General features: G+C 29.8%; 1 long non-coding RNA gene across 1 annotated transcript; it reads right to left on the bottom strand.

Moving 5' to 3' along the window:
* Positions 1-10132: 10132 nt before the first annotated feature.
* On the bottom strand, positions 10133-21466 carry LOC124456106. The gene is made up of 3 exons (XR_006952109.1): positions 21455-21466; positions 14157-14160; positions 10133-10201 (listed from the first exon to the last, which is right to left on the bottom strand). It is a non-coding gene; the product is annotated as an uncharacterized LOC124456106 (long non-coding RNA).
* Positions 21467-22125: the final 659 nt, after the last annotated feature.

Genomic DNA, 22125 nt, shown 5'->3' with positions numbered 1-22125 from the left:
GTTTCTTTGCAAAATATTTTTCTTCTTTGTTTTCTCTGCAGCAATTGTCAGCATGAAAATGAATACGTTGTAATTGACTTGGAAATGAGTATAAATTATGATGAATTTTATATTTTTGACACGCTTTACACGAAAAGCAATAGTTATAAAATAGAACTTATATATTGCATTTATACTAGCAATAGACATTTTTACTTAAGTTTGTTATACCTTGTCTATTAGTAATGAATAAAAAATAGCAAGTTTACACTTTTATAAAATTCTGTGATAATATAAAGTGTTTTTTTTTTTCCATTTTTTAAATTCTTTTTTGAATTTTTTTTTATTTATTTTTTTCTCGTATTCAATATGATTTATATGGTTAATAATAAATTCATTAAAAGATAATTCACTAACATATTTATAATTATTTGGTAAAAAATAGATATATATACATTTATTACAATTAAATTCAGTTAAAAATTCATAAATTTTACCTATTTCACTTTTACCCGTTTTATTTTATATATAAGTGTGTTCTTTTTGCTGTTTCTCTTAACTCTATTGACATAATATGGAACAAAATTTAAAAAGAGCACAAACATATCTTTCTGAATGGGAAAAAATACCTGAAAAAAAAGGAAAGATTTTCTAAAAGATATGATTGTCTGTAATGAGAAATTGACTTCTTCTATTCATGATTATATTCAGATTATTGGATATATTTTGAAGAATGAACAATTGTACAACGATTTATGAAATACTCCATGGTATAATGAAGAAAAAAACGAAGAGGTGGTTTTCGACTTGAATAAATATGAAGAAAATCAACAAAATTTGTTTTTAAAGAAAAACGTAGATAACGAAGTATTTATTTACTTGGATGGTTGTTGTTATAAACATTTGTTGTGAAATTTACGATTCAGTCATATCAATAGTATCGTTGCATGAAGTTTTGGTTTGTATATTTTATATAAAGTTATCAATGGCATTTATCCCTCCTGAAACCTTGGAAAGAATAAATAAAGCTTACGAGGAAGAAGAAAGAGAGAGAAAAAATTTTTAAAAGAAGTGGTGTTAGAAAATGAAGTTACTTTATGTTCATTAATTTATGGATATATTGATTTGTTAAACGATTTGTTAGTTTCATCTGATTTATATAATGATTTAAAAAAATGGCATGGAGAGGATTTAAAATTCTCTAATATTATTGGAAGTTATTTTCAAATGTATGTGAATACACTAAAGAAAAATGAAAAAAATTAAATTTATTTACCTTTTGGTTTTTCTAATTCCGGGTATAAAGATCAACGAACAAATGAAGACATGAACAAAAATGGATGAGATCTTTTTACTTGTAGATACTGTTTTAACCAACGAATATTTTTATAGAATTTACCATAAAAATGATGAAAAATGTGATTATTTTGAAATATGTATGCAATCTATAGACGATAGTGGTATATATAAAGAGAACGCTTGGATTTTTAACCAAAAGGACATGGTTTAAATACAGTGAAGGAATTATTAGAGAAGATAAAACTAATTTAAATAGGGATAATGAAGAGAGTTTTGGTGAGAGTTTTGTACGGTATATGAATAGATTTTTTGATTTATCTCGTGAGACTAATCAATACTTTTTTGACGAATATTTTGAAGCTATTAGAGAAAAGAAAAAGATAAAAAAATTATAGCTGAAATATCGCTTGAAAATTATAGTAATCAAGTTCAAATCACAAATTACGTGTTGGAAAAAAATATCGCAGAACTAAAGATAAAGGATTTAGAAGAAAGACTTCGAATTGCTGAAGAAAAGAATAAAGATTTTATGGAAAGAGAAGAAACATTATTTCTAAATATTGAAGAAATTAAAATAGTAATTAAATCTTTATGTGAAAAAAATGAATTGATTGATATAAATAAAACATTGCTAAAAAAATTTGAAGAAAAAGACGATGTCTTAGTAGTTGATTAATACATATATATACTCATAACTGTAATAAGAAGAAAATTTTATTATAATTTTTTATTTGAGATGGATGATGTTAACGAAAGTTTTACGCTTGTTGTATTAAAAAATTATGTAAAGATATTCAAAATGAAAATAAAATTTTAAGAAAAAAATTGCATTACATTCAAAACTATGAACATGATGTAGAAAAATGTGGAAAGGTTCAAGAACAAAATCAATTATTAGTCTCAAGATTAAAAAAATTAGAAAAAGAAAATGGTGAATTAATAACTTTAAATCTAGCATATAAAGCAAGAATCGATGTTTTGGAATATGATCATTTTTATCATGAATTTATATGGAAAAATTTTCCTTATGAACATTTTATAACTATCGATTCAATTGATGATAGGTATGAATCAACAACAATTTTATAGGAATTATATTTTATTTTTTTTTGGATAAAATTGAGGAAAAATCTCAAGAAGTGATTGCTTTAAAATTAGATGTTGAAAAATTGAATGTAGAGATTGAAACTTTTAACCATAAGATAAAAGAGCAAGACATTATCATAAAAGAGCAAGATATTATCATAAAAGAAAAAGAAAAGAAAATTGTCGAATTAGAGAAATTGATAGAAGAAGAAAGAAAAAATTATTGAATGAAAATGGAAAATAATCATGATGATGATAATGCTGATGCTATTTATAATTGTTTTTTGTTTATATTATGTACTATTTTTGTTATTTTAATTTATGTTTGGATGTTTATATAAAGAGCAATAAGAGCAACAAGAGCAATAAGAACAGAGAAATGGATGATTCCTACATTTGTCTTTTACTTATGTCTGGTTGTATTCTTCTTAAATTGAACGAAATACATTCAACGAAAGTGGAATTTTTTAATAGCAGGATAAAGATATTGGAAGAAAATATCAAGGAATTAAAGATTTTATTTGATGGACGTACTTGTAGATGAATTGATTATAACATTTCTTGTGACATTATTATTTTTTTCAATAATTTTATCATGGTATATTTGTTATCACTGTTATATTATTGAAGAGGGGTTTATGAAAGAGATAAAATACCAAGAAAGGAAAATTCTCAAGATACAGAAATTTATGAAAAATACGTATTTGTTAGAAGAAGGAACTATCTGTATTGGACGTGGTGATGAATGTGAATAAGTTAATTCATTGTTATTTTAATGGAATTTATTTGTTTCAATTCGACTAAAAATTTTTTAAAAAAATTTTTTCTAAAAATTATATTGTTGACATTTTATCAAAGAATAACGAGTTAAAAATTACTGATCAAAAAAAAAATTATAATTTTTTTTTAAAATATAAATCATATCTCAGAGAGTACAATAATATTTATATAAATGAACAAAAATATATAGAAAAAAATATTGGTAAAGAATTATAATTTTTTAAGGGACCATTTATTAATATAACAAAAATGGAATGGGATTTATGAAAAACATTTGCTGATGATTTTGTAAAAAAATTTCTTGATTTTTTTGTAAAAAATAAAAAATTGTTGATTTTTTGTAGGGTATATATTCATCTTATTTTTCATGTTTTGTATCATTTGATTTCATATACTTTCAAACAACACATCAGTATAAGTTTACTAAGGAAAAGATAAAACAAAATGACTCAAGAGTTTACCATTTACAAAAAAACGTTTAGAGATTTGATAATAGTTTTACAAAGTTATTCTAATGGAAAAGCAATCCTTGGAAATAAAGTATGCAGTTTTAATCGTTTTAGCAAGCTATGTCTTTTTTCAAAATCTGTCTACTCTCCATACAATGATGGCTTGTGTTTTAAAGACGAATTGCAAATGAATTTGCAAGCATGTGAAAAATTAGCAAGCGTGTGGAATAAAATTGCTAATAAAGATGAAGGTGAAGATTTGTATGAAGTTTTGTTTTCATCTAACGAAAAACGTGTTATTTTGGAACGTGAATCAGGAAAACTTATTTTAAAAACACAAAAATCATCTCGTACTGTTGATGAAAGTATAACTATTTGTGTTGATAATGATAATGATGAGTGGGATGAATGTTTCAAACCAAGTGATCTAAACGATATTTCAATGATTGATTGGTTACAATGGTTACAAAGTGTATTTCAGAAAAGATGACGACTTAAAATTTATATCACAAAAATTGCAACAATTTGTTGCATCTTGTTGTGATTTATTAAAAAGTGAAGAAAAGAAGAAAAAAACAGCCAAAGGAAAGGAAGTTAAAGAAAAAAAAGTAAAAAATAAATGTCAAAAACCGTACCAAGAAAAAAAAGAAAAATGAATGAAAATGGAAATGATATTGAAAATAGTAATGACATTGAAATTGATAATGATATTGAAGCTATTTATATGTTGAAAGAGTTTTCTAATAAATTGGATATTTCAATATATGATTGCGTTATTTATCATAGTGAAATTATGAATGAAATTTTAGAGGAAAAAATGAGAAAGAAATATGATTTTGTAGAAATTTATAAAAAATATGGAAATGATGAAATCGAAAGAATATATAATGACATTTTTCTTTCAGTGCTTGATTATCTCCGTCCTCCTCTTCCAACCATTGTAAATGATGATGACGATGAGGAGAACGAAGAAGAAGACTAATTTAATTAATGACGATTTTATAAAAAAAGCCGCAAGATTATTAAAAGGTGAACATTTAGAAGATAATGAACAAAATATATATAATTTGTATCAAAAGAAAAAGAAAAAATATAATCGTTTAAATATAAATATATGGAAAAAAAATGATTTGTGGAGTATTGATTTAGCTGAAATGAAAGATTTGGCAAGATATAATGATAATTTACGATATTTGTTATGTGTAGTTGATGTTTATTCAAGATATGCATTTGTCCGTTTATTACAAAATAAATCTAGTAAAAATGTTATGAAAAAATTTGAAGATATTTTACTGAAAGAAAATGAATTTCCTAAAAAAATAGTATCGGACGAGTGAAGTGAATTTCAAGGGATTCGAAAAGAATTGTCAAAAAAATATAATTTTACAATTTATAATACCTATAATCGTGAAATTAAAGCTACTCATGCTGAAAGATTTATACGAACAATAAAACAGATGATTGGAAGAACTATTGACTTGTTGCAAACGAGAAGCGAAAAAAAAATTTAATTATAAAAAATACTTACATTTATTTGTGGAAAGATATAACGAGTCTCCTCATCGTGGATTACTTTAAGATAATCTTTCACCATATGATGTCTACTTAGGTGGGAAAAAAATAAATTACATCAAACGACTGTCTAATATTTTAAACAAAAAAAGGGATAAAAAATTAAATATATTAAAAAAAATAAATAAAGTGTAAATTTCAAGAATTAAAAATAATATTTTTGAAAAGGAAAGTTTAAGACAGTGGGTTAATGAGATTTTTTATATAAATAAAGTTTTGTTGACGGATCCTGTTACTTATAAGCTTTGTGATAACAACGGTGAGGAAATTCAAGGGAAGTTTTATCGTGAAGAACTAAAAAAAGTTTAAAAAATGAAAAATATTACATTAATTATTAATGTTAATAATAAAAATGGTGAGAAAAATTATATTAATCATTTTACTACAACATTACCGTGTCAAATTGATGCAATAAATAATAAAAAATACATATCGGTGTTAAATGTTTTTTATCCAAAAACAGCAAAAAAATATTAATGAAGATGAATGCTGGTTTGATTTGGAATTAAAATTTTCAAAATACTTTATTCAAACGGATGATACCACTAAAAACATAGATAAAAGTTTATATCCAATTTTGAAGTTTAATTTACCAAGAATTAAAATACCATCGGGAATATATAACAATAAAAAAGTTTTAGCACTTTTAAATGATTATTTAAACGATTTTAATGTTTTTTTTAATAATAAAAATGGAAAAAATAATATAATTTTAACAAATGAATATACTTGTTACTATGGTCAGGGGAAAGAATCTTATATCAAAAATGGTAAAAAATATGATTTTAAAAATTATATTTGGACACAACCCGTAATGAACAAAATAGAATATATTGATTATGCTACAGGAAATAATACCTTGGAATTTAAATTGACTTTTTAAAAAAAATTAAGTTTTATGTTGGGGTTGGATAAAGAAGAAATAAAATATACATTTGATTCTGGATTTCATTCTAGCGAACGTAAAATTTTTTAAAAAAATAAAATATTTCATTGTCCATACCTTCCTGATGAGACAATTGGGTTAAATAAAATGTTTATATATTGTGATAAAATTGATAGTGAAATTGTTGGTGATTCAAGAAGTGAATTGTTATGTATTGTCCCTTTACATTATGTAGATGAAAGTGGAGACGATTTGTTTGTGTACAACCCTCCAATTATCAAAAAATAATTAATTTCTTCATTTATTAAAGATTTAACTATATAAGTGTTGGATCATCAGGGCAACTATATACCGTTTGATTCTGGAAATATAACGTTGGAATGCCAAATTGATTGAAAAAAATGGAAATTAATTTACGTCCTATTAAAATACCTAATCATAATCATGCTTTATCTCGAAATTTTTTTTGGCCAGATATAGATATATTATATCCATTTAATTTATCAGGAATTAGTAAAAATAATAAAATTTTATATCGAATAAAGAGTTTAAAAACAAAACAATTTCAAAAAAGGGGGATTTAAATTAAATATCTATTCAGTTATTCCATATGATTTTTTTATTAATACAAGTGGAAATGTACAAAAAATACCAGATCTTGGTTATTTAACTAATGTGAAAAATTGTATACCAGATAGTATAAGAAATACTAATAACGAGGCGAATAATATTAAATTTTTTTTATTAATGCATAAAAATTTTTTTTATATTTAAATGGAGGATTAGCCAAATTAGATGCTGTTGCTAATATTAATTTGCAATCAATGCAAATAATGGAATATGAAAAAGCTCCTTCGATTCTATTTTCCAAATATATATTATTTGAATTGGAGTACGATGATTCAGATAATAACTATATAACCGACGAAGAACTAGATATATTTCTGGGCTTAAAATTTGAAGACAAAAATGAATGAAGAAAGAAAAAATAATTTGTATAAATATTATGAAAATGTATTAGAGGGTAATGGAATGAAATATTGTAATCCAAATTTTAATTATATAAAATATAAATCTAGTTCTATCACTGAAAAAAAGGAATTTGTCCACCTACTGGCTTAACTGATGTCGCACTTAATAATTTATTAAAAAAACAATTATCAGAATATACTGTAAAAGAGAAAGAAAAGGAAAATAAAAAAGATTTTCCAAAGAGAAAAAGAAAGAGAATTGATGATGATTTATTGAATTTTTTGCAGAAATAAATTAAATTTCTTGTAAAAAATATATATTTATAAGCTATTAAAAAAAATTATGATTTAATTTTATATCTTTTGTTGGTTGTGTGAACTTCTAACTAACAAAATAATAAAAAATGGCAAGCGTTAGTGAAAATGAAATTGATAAAAATGATCATGTTGTAAGCAGTAGTTTAAATTTGTTTCAACCAGTTCCTCAAAATTACACATTTTTAGATTTTAGACCTATTTATTTAAATCCTGAACCTGACGAACCTTATGCAAAAAAATTTGAATGTGTAATGTCAAAATCCGAATATGGTTTAATGAGAACTGAGGACTTCGATATGAGTGGTAGAATAAAATTAATGGCTGGCGGGACTTTATTTAATAATTTAATGTATGCGTTTATCCAAGACCTCTAACTAACATGTGGTGTAATATAAATTTATATATTAATGATGTTTTAGTAAATAACATTACTAATCAGTATAATAGGATTTCATATTTAAAAAATATTTTATACACACCATATGAATCACGTGGCAATTTAGGCGATGTGAATCTAGATATATTGGATGGAAGTGGAAAAATGGATGAAGTAAATAAAATTGCGTAAAATACGACTGCAAAAGAGGAAGCTGATTTAAATGGAAAAAATGCACGAGTAAAGCTTATAAATAATGAGACTTGCAAAATTATAGATCAACTTGATATGACTTTGATAAATGGTTTTAGTAAAACAACATGGATTACATCAGCTAGTGATTTGAAATTTCAATTTGCAAGAGCAGAAAAACAAATTATTTGATGGGATTAGCTGGTGATAATCCTCAAAATTACGATGTTCATCTTAAAGATTTTAAGATAAATACTAGAATGTTTAAACCAAATGAACAATTGAGTAGAGCTATAAATAATAAACTGATACAAGAAAATAAAGAGTGTCATTATTTTGTAAACAATATAGAGTTGTTACAAAAACTCTACCTATTGGATCCCGAGCAATCAAATGTTATGATGTATTCACAGGGGGGTTACCATCAAGAGTTTTTATACTTTTTCAAAAAACAACAAGATTTAATGGTTCATATCAACTAATTGCCACTTATATAATTTATTGAAATTCCGTTATTGTTGTGCACGTACTAATTGTGCAGTAACACATGAGTATCGCGGACAAAAAGAAGCATATTGGAATTTAAAGAAAATTTTAAATAAGAAAAATGAAAAAAGGAATTTTGATTACTCCCGATTTAAGTCTAAATGTGGAATTATCGGATTTGATTTATCTCCTAATCAAGATAGTTTCACTGAAGTTTTATCGGGTCAGAACACAGGGGATTTTGGATTTGATATTAATTTAAAAGCAGCATTAACTGAAGCACACACGATGATATTTTTTGGAGAATTTAGAAATCAAATGAATTATGGATATAAAATTCCTATATATTTTGAATATCGATTTTAATTTTGTTATTCTTGTTGTGTATTCAACATGAGAAGAACAAAAAAATTATATAAATTAAAGAGAAAGAAAAAAATTTAAAAAGAAAAACTTTAAAAGTAATCGATATTAATTTTCCATTAAAAAACCAAATTATACACGTTGATCCAGTAATAAATCCTAATTATTTATGATGGATGATAAAGAAAATGTAAATGAATGGTGGAAATATGATATGGAAAATGAAGATAATGAAGAAAATTCGGAAACAATTATTAAAGACGAAGAGAATTTAATTAAGAAAAAAATAAATTTGATGAAGAAAAATTTGATTCTGATGATGATGATGAATATGATTTTGATGATGATGATAATGATGATGAAGATGAGGATGATGATGACGAAGAAAATATTTTAAATGAAGAGGTTTTTAAAGCAATTGTCAAATTAGTTGAATTTTCAAAACAAAAGAAAAAAAGTGAAAAAAATGACATTATTCCAAGTTTAAAATTATTTATTAATTCTAGAGTAGAAAATAGAATAAAACTAATTAAAAATAAGAATATATTTAAAAATTTGAGTTTTATTTTAAAAAATATTTTAAATGATAAAATAATTTTGCATGAAGAAATAAATCCATATCATAAGAAAATGTTATTAAGAAGTTTAAAACAAAAACATAGTGACGATATAAAACATTTATTATGTGAAGATGTTCAAACAGGATACTTATTAGAAGATGCTTATAACATAATTAAAAATAACGGTAAATGATAGTGTTGAAAAATTTGGTCTTGTTGACACAAGTCAAATAAATAAATTATTAGCAGAATTGAAGAGAAGACGCGAGGAAGACGATTTGATTAATGGGATAACTAATAATACAAAAAGACATTTCGGTAATTCGTAAATCAGACTTGCTTGGAACTTCAGAAAAAAATGAATATTTAAGAAAGCAATTCAAATCTTTCATCACATTCAAACAAAATGTTTACCTCGCTCAGGAATCAATGAATATTTAAGAAATTAGCTCCAAACTTTTGTGACAAAGTTTTCATCAATATATATCTCTTCGTCCCTTTCGTTGACAAATGGGACTTCTACATTTTCTTTTCCTATTTTATTTACTATGTCTTCAAACACATCAAATTCACACCAAAATTGAAAAATGGGAATAGTGTAATTATGCTCAAAAAAAGTTACAATCATTTTTTTTAAATAAGATGCTTTCGTTAGAAGTATTATACAAAATTTGAAAATTTACTCTCTATTTATACAAGTCATTTAGCGAAAAGAACTATCTTTATTTAATAGAAAATATATTTCAGAAAATAAAATTAAATATTTACAACATATATTGTTGTCAGTTCATTGGGAAAAATACCTTTCCCAATTCTTACATTATGTTTACTTTTTATATGATTGTCGAAAACAATATAACCATGATCATTCTCATTCATATCGTCTATTAAACATTCCATGAAATTTTTTGATAAACCCTTATTAAACAATAATATTTTTAAATTCCTATTATCTCCTACATTATTGAATACAATAATGTATTGACTATTTGTTCTAGCTGTTCTTAATTTTGTATTACCGTACTTTAAATTTTGACATGTAAATATGATAGAAAAATCCTCATGATGACAGTCTCGTGTAGCTATTTCATCCAATTTTTTTGTATTATCTTTATTATTCGTTGCATTAATCATCAAATCGTCCAGTATTATTAATGTTTGATTTCCTAATTTTTGTTTTATGTCAGTTACAGAGGGTATGTGCAATTTGCATTTGATAAATTCGTAATTTTGCAGGGCTGTATTTTTTTGTTCATTAATAATAGATTTTATTTCGTCAAACATTTCTTGATAACTAGACGAGTAATAATATAAAAGTTTTGTAAAAGGAGGTTCAAAGATTTCATCATTAAATTTTATCAATTCTTTTATAAAATGTGTTTTTCCACATTGTGATGGTCCACAAATAGTCATCATAAAAGGATGTTGAAATTTTACAACTGGTTTATATATCATATTTTCAATCTAAAAAATAACCATAAGGAATTGTAAAAAAATTATCTAATATAATACGTTTATCAAAAATGAATGCAAACTTTTTCACTTCTTCGTTTAAAAATACATTTTGTTGGTTATCACGTGATATTTTTTCTTTATAAATTACTTCAATTATTTTTTCATTATCTTTTACACACTCATTTATCGAATCAATGTTATTTTTCTTTTCCCATCACCCTTTAAAGAAAATCCTTTCGCATGCACTATTTCCTTATTTTTATCTGTTTTAAAAGAATAACTTTTTGGTCCCGTAGAACAAAATGATACAATATATTCACCATTTTTTAATTCATTAGTAAGGTCCCCTAGGTAATTACCCATCAACACTAATGTAAATTATTGAATCGGTATCATAATATAAGACTTTGTCACCCAACTTATGTAATATATTTAAAAGCTCTAATCTTGCATAACTTGTTACAAAAGAAGCAATAACAACATTACGATTGGGTAAAATTGATGAACATGTTTCATTTTTTTTATGTGTTGCTCTTAAAATATCCGAAGACACGATATTTAAAGAAGTTAATTCATTAGTATGATTGTTTGCTTAATATAGTAAATCATATAAGTTATTAATAAATGATACTGTAACTGCATTATCACTTTGTGCAAACTTTCCCCATAATGAATTTAAAATCATTTTAACAATGGTACGAATACATATATTTTTCTTAATATTACTTCTATCTAATTGAATTCCCTCGTGTTCATAATAATCTAATATAAATTCGTTTAATTTTTCTTCATTAACAGTTTCATCCTCATTATAACATTCTTTAGGAATACCGCTATTTTCTTGTTTCATTTTCATAAAGTTGTCTACAAATCCCCCGAAAATTTTACCCTTATTTTTATAATGATAAATTTCATATACTTTAATTATTCTATATCCACATTCAATAGCTTTATTTATTTCAACACTAGTCCATGTACCTCTTAATGCTCTCTTTTCATCATTATGATTGCATTTTTGATTTTTTTCCATAGCACAAGTGTAACACAGTGTAAATATCAATTTAGTATCAATGCGTGAGGATAAAACAGGAAATAAAAGTTTAGTAGGGGGTAATATGCAACATTTAATTAACCCAAACACACTACCGACATCAATATTTGAACATTCTTCCTCTAAATATATTTCAGGATGATTTAAAGGATAATCATACTTTTTTGAACATATGGGTATAATGACGTAAAGTCTTTGACATGCGTTCGTGTGCAGTCATTCTTTGACATGCGTTTGTGTGCAAATAGAAGATTGGATTAATTGGTTTTGGGACGATAAAGTTGGTGAAAAGACTGAGTCATATTTGCGATTCTTTCTTGTCGATGATATATTAAAACGAAACAATTTGTATCATCAGTAAATTGGACTTTGGCAAAATTTAGAATGTGTAACATACCAACTAATTCAAGGTTTTATTCATGCCTTTGTTTACGAATGGAAGATTGGCTTAACTGGTTTTGGGATGATAAATTTGGTGAAAAGCCTGATTCCTTTTATCGATTCTTTATTGTGGATGAAGTATTGAAGCGAGACAATTTGTATCATCAGTAAATTGGACTTTGGACTTTCCTTATTATCATTCAAAAAATTGGACTTTGGACTTTCATCAATGTAATTATTTTTTTATTGTATTTGAAATATAACTTTTTTTATAAAATCTTCTTGCTTATATATTTTGTATTACTCTTATTCACTTTTCTAATATATATATGTATATCATCACAGGCTCACCCTTCTCTATTTTTATGTTTACTACCGCTGACTGCCTCAAAAACGATCCCCCCGGTTTTTTTTATTATAAGATGTATTATGACTATTTTTAGACATAATACATTTTATAATAAAAAAACTTGAGCCTGCGATGATATATATATATATATATTAGTTAACTACTCTTTTGGAGCATTTTGTGACTCGTGTAGCCTGATTGATTAATTGAGTAAGCTGATAGGTTTCGTAAAGTGATTTAAGTTTCTTTGTTTTCTCTAACATTTGGTCACATGGTTTTAGCATGTCACAATTTAGATCACCTAATATGTACATTTCTAGATTTTCATCATCCATTGACTGTATATATTTTTCAAATTCATTAAAGAACTCAGAAGGAGCACTAGGGGGTCTGTAAATTGTGGCAACTAAAAATGGTTTACTTTATGGTTTAATAATTTCAATGCAAATTGCTTCTACATTTGTGGAGACAAGGTCATTTCTTATTTTATAGTTTATGGTATTGTGTAAATAAATGCAAACACCACCACCATTCCTTGAACGGTCTTTTCGGATTAAATCATATCCAGTTACATGCATCAAACCATCGTTAATGGTTGAGTGAAGCCTAGTTTCGTTAAAGGCTATTAAATCAATATGACCCTTTGATAAGGAGCACCTTATCTCATCAAGATTTTTTGGGAGACTGACTATGTCGATGATTTTCTGATCACTTATTTTTTTGTGCCACCTCCACATTTTGGCTATGTTATAAACAATAAAAATATCTCCAATATGGCCAAGTTTAGAAAAATTCTACCGTGTAGTTTTTTATTTATAGGCCTTTGTTTGAAAAATTACATGGATATAGGAAGTTAATTATATAAGATTATAATACGGGCATTCGTGTCATCCGACTTTGTCAATGATTTTCTACAACTTATATTTTTGTGCCATCTCCATATTTTGGATATATTTTAGACAATATAATTATCTATATTCTGGCCAAGTTTAAAAGAATTCTACCGTGTAGTTTTTAAATTATAGGCTAATTAAGAGTAATGGAAAGTACACTGTAATATAAATCTTAGTGTTTTCTTCAATTTCTTGACTTTTATACATTTTTTGTGATGGTTAAGGACAGTAAAATAGTAATAAACAGTTAAGAATTGTTTTTTACTGTTGTATTTGATGGAAAACGTGTTTTAAAGACGATTTTTCGATTTATCATTTTGAATGATAAATTTTAGTTGAATGTGGTGATGAATGTTGTGATGAATGTTGTGTTGAGTGTGGTGCCCAGTGCGGTGCCAATTTCACGGTAGTTTTCTGGCTCACATGTCCACTTTCTAGACCTCAAAATAACCAATAATGACATTGATATATTTCGTAAAACAACTCATACTAGCCAGTATACACATTTTTCAAGTTTCGAACCTTTCAACCGCAAAACTACTTGGATCAATTTCCTATTTTTTCGCAGATTTAAGATTTGTTCTAACCAAACACTATTCAAAAAACAAATTCAAACACTCCAGTCTTTTATGTCATGGAATGGTTTCCCTCTTACAGTCCGGAAATTCTTGATTCATAATCTCAAAACCAAAATCATAGCTGAAAATAACCCCCCTAAACAAAATACTGAGAATGACCTTCGTAAAATTTTCATTAGAATACAATATCTAGGCAAACAGGGTGAACGTTTGGTTTTCAATCTTCTTCGTAAAATTCACCGTAGCTTAAAAATTCCCATCAAATCTATAGTTATATATGAAACAAAAAAGACATCAATTTTCTGTCCCAAAAAGGACAAAATGCCAGAACACTCTAAAGTCAATGTTATATATGAGTTTAAATGTCCAGGTTGTGGTCATACATACATAGGCAAAACTGAACGAAACCTACACACAAGACTAACCCAACATGCCACTTATTACAATAATTCTAGTGCTATCTCACAACATTTACTCATTTGTCCAGAGGCCAACTACATCTCACACCTTTTCTCACTTCCTGACGTTGATTCCGACCCAGATCTCACAATTGTGAAACTCGACATGTTTTGTAAATTTCGACATGTTTTGTTGCTCTGCTTTGAGGAGTTTAATCAATGTCAGCTCGTAAAGCTGTTGTTTAAATTCTGGTAAAAATTCAAACATCAGCAGCCTTTGATTCAAGAGATGACATTATCATTGTCTTTTACACAACTAACAACTCCATACCACAATGCTTCGTTTATTTCATGCATTACATATCTAAAGAATCTACCATAGTTGTAAATTTGGGGAAAAAATAGATAACATTTCCTATATATTTCGATTGCTATATATGTTTTTCCAATAACATTTCCTGGAGATTTCTTATAGGAATTTTAATATTCATAAAGGTTTTTAATTCCCACTATTTTTTTAAAGGATTTCCAGTCGGAATTGCAAAACAAATCACCATTTATGGAATCCTATAGGATTTCCTACAGGAATTCAAATATTCCTATAGGCTTTAAAATTGCCGCCATTTTCTCAATATTTTTCCTATCGGAATCGGAATAAAAATGAATTGACTCTTCCTTCCTATAGGATTTCCTACAGGAAATTAAATATTCCTATAGGCTTTAAAATTGCCGGCATTTTCTAAATATATTTCCTACCGGAATCGGAATAAAAATGAATTCAATCTGCCTTCCTATAGGATTTCCTACAGGAATCTTATATTCCTATTGGAATTCTAATAAGATCCTATTGATAATTTTTGTAAGGGCATCTTCCTCCTGTCCTCATTCTTTGGCATACCGCTCCCAACCTCTGGTGGAAGCGTCTGTTATAATTGTCAGATCTATTGGCAAAAGCTATATTGCTGTACCATTGCAATGCAAGATCGTCAGTGATGTCAACCACTGAAGCTCTGCTAGTGCTAATGGATTTAGCAGAATTTGCACCCGTGATGACCATATATGGCAACCTCTCCTGTGCGGACAATTGATGTACGCTCGTTACAAGGGAAGAGGGGCAGAATCAATGCCAATCCTTGCCACATGATTAATTAATCAGACAAATCATTGCTGACAACGTCTGCATTAAACAGCATTTCTTCATATGCACCCTCATCACGCATTCGTCCTGGACAGCTAGGAGTTTTTCCTTTGGTACAGCAAAGGATATCTTGTGAGAAATTATCACGGCCCCAAGAAAGACTCGTTCTTGAGAGGGAAAGAGGGGGAATTTCTTCAGCTTGATCAAAAATACCAAATTCCTTATCAACACAAGTACACTGTTGAATATCTTGACTCTAGTGCATTATTAGAATGTCAAATTATGTCATCTAGGTAAATTACTATCCTGATTCATAATGAGCGTAATACTGCTATCACCGGTTTCATCAATCTTGTGAAAGCGCCAGGGGCGGAGGTAAGCCCAAATAGAAGGGAATGAAACTCGTAAGTCTTGCTTTCAAACTCCAGTCTTAAGTATTTCTTGTGTGCTACATGTATGGGAATCATGAAGTACGCGTCTTGTAAATCCAACTTAATCATATAATCTTTCGTTGCAAGAATACACTGAACCATGTATAATCCTTTCAGTCTGAATTTCTCTCCGAGGAAACAATGATTAGAGACTTTAAGTTGAAAAAAAGTCGGTTTTTCGTACCTTTTTTCTTAACATATAGTGTCGACGTCTACTGATTTTTTACTCGGTCGAACTCCTTCACAGCTCCATTCAGCTGTAGTTTGTATATAGCTATCTCTATCATCTTGGTTTGCGCGTCTGAACTCCTCCTTTTTTTTGCCTTTTGTCGCCACTGATGTGGTACACACGTCTGGGGAATCTGGTACCCTGTCACCATTTGTGAGACCTGTATGTCTCATGTAAGTTTTATCCAATTTTTGAGGTAGTGATTTAGCGCCCTGCCGTTGACACGACTGGCGGAATGATGTGTAAAAGTTGAGGTACACAGTAATTTTCAACTGTCCTTGATTGTTGCTGATTGTGTCAAACTTTCTAAGGCGCAGCTACATTTTCTTTCGTACTCGTCTCCATGATTGGTGCAACTAAAATATCATCTGTGCCTTTAATCTGTGAACATTTTTCTATCAGATTTGTCCAAACATCTTTCGTCAGTAGTTTGAAAAAGGTTGTTTCAATAACTTCTAATATCTCATCGGAAACAGTTGACTCTGGTACTGTAAAAAATTGAAGAAAGCTCATATAAACTGGAAACCACAGAAAATGAAGGTAAATTTAGCAGGCAAGCACTCAGCCCGAGTGTTGCAGACGCTTTAGAATTCTTTGAAGGTAAGCTCAAATTTCCACAGTTTAAAGGGTGTGAAAAAAAAATTAAATTCATTCGAGTATTTGATTGCTTGTTTGACGTTTTGAATTCCATAAATCCAATTGCTAAAAATTACAAAGTGCAAATAAGGAAAGCGAATTACAAGTTATAAAGACCTTCTTAGATGAAGCAAGGCAATACATCTTAAATCTTAAGGGTGCTGATGGAAAGTCGACTTTTCACGCAAGAGAAAAACAGGATTCCCGTTGTTCTTGTTTTGCATTGAAGCAATGCAAAGGCTTGCTGAGGATCTTGTCATAAATGAAAATCCTCCCCTTAAATACTTGCTTACTTATAAAACAAGTCAAGATCATTAAGAATTTTTTTAGCTGTACGAGCTTCAAGAGGTTGGAACAACAACCCGTCATCTCGACAGTTCAAAGCAGCGTACAAGCAGCTGTTGATGCGACATAACATTAAAGGAGGTCGTAAAAATCGTGTTTCTCAGGATGCAACCGAAATTCTAAGTAGAGTAGAAGATCGATGTGAGATTGAACAAATGTCTGCACATATTTCTGAAGTAAATAGTACAAGAAGATACGATCTAGAAATGCGTTTTCCAGAACAAACTGACCACAATTATTTCGACACCTCAAACTACATTCAGCTTTCAGAGTACAAGGAGGCAGCAATATCGTATATTGCTGGCTATGTTACTAAAATGGTGAAAAGGAAGACCCATTGTGATGATTGTATGAATTCTCTGACATTATCTAAAGAGAGAGCATCAGAACTATTTGTGGCATGGAAGAGCAATGGTGGCTCAAAAATACCAACTGACGATCTTTTGAAAGTGTGTCCGGAAACAGAGAAATGCGTAATGAGAATGATGAATTCCTGTCATGGTGGCTTGCCATATGCAGCAAACATATCAAGTGCAATTGCTGCGACGGTATTGTGTGTGTGTAGAGAAAAAAGTCTTCAGCATGTTAGATGAGCATGTGTTAGAGTCGAAAATTACAGATAATCATGCTTATAAACGGATTAAGTGTTGTGCTGAGGCATTTGTGAAACTTCGAATGCATTACTTGACCAAAACGTAAAAGGACAAGTTCAGACATGGTCAGAAAGTTGGTAAAAAGCTGTCTAAGCTTGTGTAGTTCAATCATAAGTCAATTGAACATTGCCTGGACACTAACAAAATCGCTTTTTACATATGAGTTCATCTAAACGTCATCACTAATATTTGCCATTTTAATTTCCGAAAAATTAAATGCCTTTCTCGACAACACTGCTAACGTTTTGAAGGGGAGAGGCTAAGCCAGCCCATTCACCCTCCCCTCTTCAGGATTTACACCCCTGTTTCAATGTTACTGATACAGCAATTCACGAACAGTGAGTTATGCACGCTAATTTTACAAATATATTATTATTGGAATCATCTCATACAAACTATCAAAACTTTAAATTCAATGCAATATTTATTTCTTTATAGTTTCAAAAAAAGGTTGATCTTATTAACAAATCAGAGTACACAATTGGCGTTTGTCATTTGCATTTTTTCCCACTTTTTCCTAAAAACAATAAATATATTTAAAACTTGTCTAGGCTTTTCTTTGCTAATTTCCTGTTTTTGTTGTATTTGAACAACTATCCTTATTGGTCCATGGATGAAAACGAGGTTAGTACAGATTAATAATTGAATAATTTTCTGAAAAGCTTTATATGAAGCTTCCAGCATGGAAGAAAACAAAGAGTGATTCATTCAAATGGTTTAAATCCCTTACTGCAAAATATCTATTTACACTTTATCGTTTTTTGCGTACAAAAACTCCAGAGGCTAGATTATACTGTACAGGAAAAAACTATGGAAACTGGTATCAAATGTGTATAAATTTTTTTTTTTGAAAACTGCAAATCATTGAAAAAGTTCAATTACATTCTAAACAGGTCAGGGAATAGAAGAGAAAGATTTCCAGAAGTTTGTATTTAGCCAAAATGCTTATACTGCTTAATGATTACACAATATATAAATGCATTAAAATGCGCTAAAACTCTACTACTATTTGAGGTGGCTCCACGTCTGAAAACCAGAAAAATGAAGAAGGTAAACAGTTTTTTGTATACAATATTGCTCTCATAGAAATATAATATACACCCAACAGCTCTCTTAAGACATTCTTTCCTTTACACCTGAGTCTTTTCATCATGAGTCTTTTCCCCTGAAAATCAAACCTACAAATAACAAATCAAACAGCACCGAACACATGAACTGAAATCATATCTCACCAAACATAAAGACAAAACCATAATTCATGATACAGCCAACGCGATCTACATGATACCATGTAAATATTGCTCAAAACAATACCTAGGACAAACATCAAAGAAAATCGAAACAAGACTCACAGAAAACAAAAACGCCATAAAACAACGACACCCAAGAACAAAAAGAAAAATGCCATAAAACAACGACAGTTTCTGGGAGAGTTTTACATACCATTCAAATCAGTAAAGGATCTAGGCGTAACTTTGGATCGAGAACTCTTGGTATACCAACTTGGAACATCCCCCCCCCTGAACAGATCACAGCATTTACCAGCACCTTACAAACGACTTATTCACAATACAAACAAACGATCAACTAAAAACATTACACTTCACACTAATTCACAATGACAATACAAATTTCCTGTACACACAATACAATGACGTAAGAACCAGATAAAAAATACGGCTAACCTGACGTTTACTCCTCATTTGGCTTTAAAGATGACTACCGCTAAGGTTGTCGAAACGTCTGTCAACAACAACAAAAATAGTCCTTCTCAGGACTATACCAACCTGGACGATCTACATTTACAAACATGTAAATTTTTGGATTCTTTACTTAATTATGGTAAAACTTACTAATATTTGTACTATGTTGCATGTACATTAACTGAAATAATTTTTGTAAAATAGTGTTTAATCTTGTAATAGTTCACTGAGAAGCCCTTTCTGGGAAGTGGCTAATAAATTTTACTACTAATACTACAACCACTAAATTAAATTTTGAATAACTTCAATATGTATTCACCAATTGACAACTGGTACTGAATCAAACTGGTAGTAAATTACGAACAATGTGGAGGATAGAACATCGGTGCAGTTTGTTAAACAATGAACTCTTTTACAATGAAATCAAACAAGCAATTTAAGTTAAACGAGCAGTATTATTCACTAATTTCTCGATCCCCTTAAGTCTAGTCCTATCGAATTTCATTGAGCAATGCAAAGCTTGTTGTAGACTTGTAGTAACTGAGCACAGAATTCTCAGCTCTTATTGTTTGTACGGGCTTGTATTATTACAGCTATTAGGACGCTTATGGCTTGCTCAACATGAAGAAACACATGCAAGGTTGGCCTCACTTAGATAAGAAAGATATGAAAGAACGCACTTGTTGAATTGTTTCTTTCGCTACAAGCAAAAAACAAGACCTGCGTGATAATGAATATTCAGGTAATACAAACTGTAAACTTTTAGCGACTGCTACTGAAGCAGTTTCGCACTTTTTTGTGCACAGGTTGGAATATAGAGGTCATGAAAAGTCAAAACAAAGCCTTTAATTGAACGTCATGTAAATAGTATACATTAAGTAGGTTGTGTAATGATTGTGCCTCGTGTCTTTATTAAACTGGGTTCAGACTACTCAAATTACAAATTAATCAATAACTCATGACATCATCCCTTCTGAGATTAATCTAACACTTAACTGTAATAAGGTTGTAATCTATATGTTGGATTAGCTAAGTGACAATGTTCTATAAGTAACTTAGGTATCTTGGCCAAATCTAGTTGGTGGTTTTACAGTCCTGCCATAGCGGGTCACATAAGCGTAGCTGGGTGGAGTAGAATGTTCATCCTCACTTGTTCGTGTGTCCTCAGGCTCACTATGGTGCACATGAGGCTCTTCAACTTCTTCTGGTTGGGAATTCTCAACAGGTTCAGGAGTGACTAATATATCATGCCTGTTCCTTCGCAATTGGCCTCCGGTGTCAGTTTGAACGATATATGACCTTGGTGTCTCTGCCTTCCGGATCACCTGTCCTTTTATTCTCCAGCCTTTGCCATCGTGAAGACGAACATTTGAACCATCTGAAATCTCAGGGAGAGTTTTTGTATGCTTATCGTAGTACTGTTTCTGTATTATAGATTTCTTGGAGATTTCTTGGGTCTCTATTGAGGGTAGGCGAGTCTTTAGTTTCCTATTCATTAACATGGCTGCTGGAGCTGGAGTACCGTCAGGGCTTGTGCAGGCTCTGAAGTTAAGAAGGGCTAGGTATGGGTCATCACCAGACTTAATGGCTTTTTTCAAGAGGGTCTTGACTGTTTGTACTGTGCGCTGGACTTTCCCATTGGACCTCGGATGAACAGGACTTGAGGTGACGTGTTGAAATTCCCATTGCTTGGCGAAGTCTCGGTATTCCTTCGAAGCGAATTGTGGTCCATTGTCTGTGACTACTGTGTCTGGTATACCGTGTCTTGCAAATATTGACTTTGTGTGCTTGATTATTCCGGCAGAGGTAGTTTCTGAAAGTAGACTTACTTCTGGAAAACTAGTATGGTAGTCGACAATTAGTAAATAGTCCTTGCCATTCATGTAGAATAAGTCACATGCTACTCTGCTCCAGGCGTGATGAGCTGGTGGTAGTGGCATAAGTGGTTCGCATTGCTGTCGTTTTCTTGATTCTAGGCATGTTTCACAGCGGGAAATCATCTCATATATTTCTGTAGCCATCCCTGGCCAAAAGATCACTTCTGTTGCTCTTGTTTTGCATCGTTCAATTCCTAAGTGTCCCTCGTGAATTCTTGCTTTCATCTCACGTCTCATTGAGGAGGGTACTATGATGCGGTTTGATCTAAGGAGGATTCGTTCAGCTTCTGATATTTCATCGATGAATGTCAGGTATGGCTTGACAGCATCAGGGATGAGTTGTTTGTTGGATGGAAGACCATTGACAATTATGTTTTTCAGCTCTTGAAGAGTAGGATCCTTAGCAGTCTCGAGTTTAAATTCTAGTAGCTTGGAATCTGATACTGGCAGGTTGTGCAGAGCTGAGTGCACATGACAGTTCATGTCTTGCTCCGATATCTCTGGTGTGGGTTTACTTTCCAGGTATGCTCTGCTAAGAGCATCTGCAACGGGAATGTCCGTTCCTGGTGTGTAGTCAACACTTAGCTCATATCGCTGGAGCCTGAGCAGTAGTCTTTGCAAGCGCGGAGGAGCCCTGCATAGTGGTTTTGAAAAGATTGCTTTGAGTGGCTTGCAGTCTGAACGTACCGTG

The sequence above is a fragment of the Xenia sp. Carnegie-2017 genome, unplaced genomic scaffold (assembly GCF_021976095.1).
Source record: "Xenia sp. Carnegie-2017 unplaced genomic scaffold, XeniaSp_v1 HiC_scaffold_42, whole genome shotgun sequence".
Taxonomy (NCBI): Eukaryota; Metazoa; Cnidaria; class Anthozoa; order Malacalcyonacea; family Xeniidae; genus Xenia; species Xenia sp. Carnegie-2017.
Note: the sequence above shows the minus strand (reverse complement) of the source record. Positions and strands in the feature narration are given on the sequence as shown.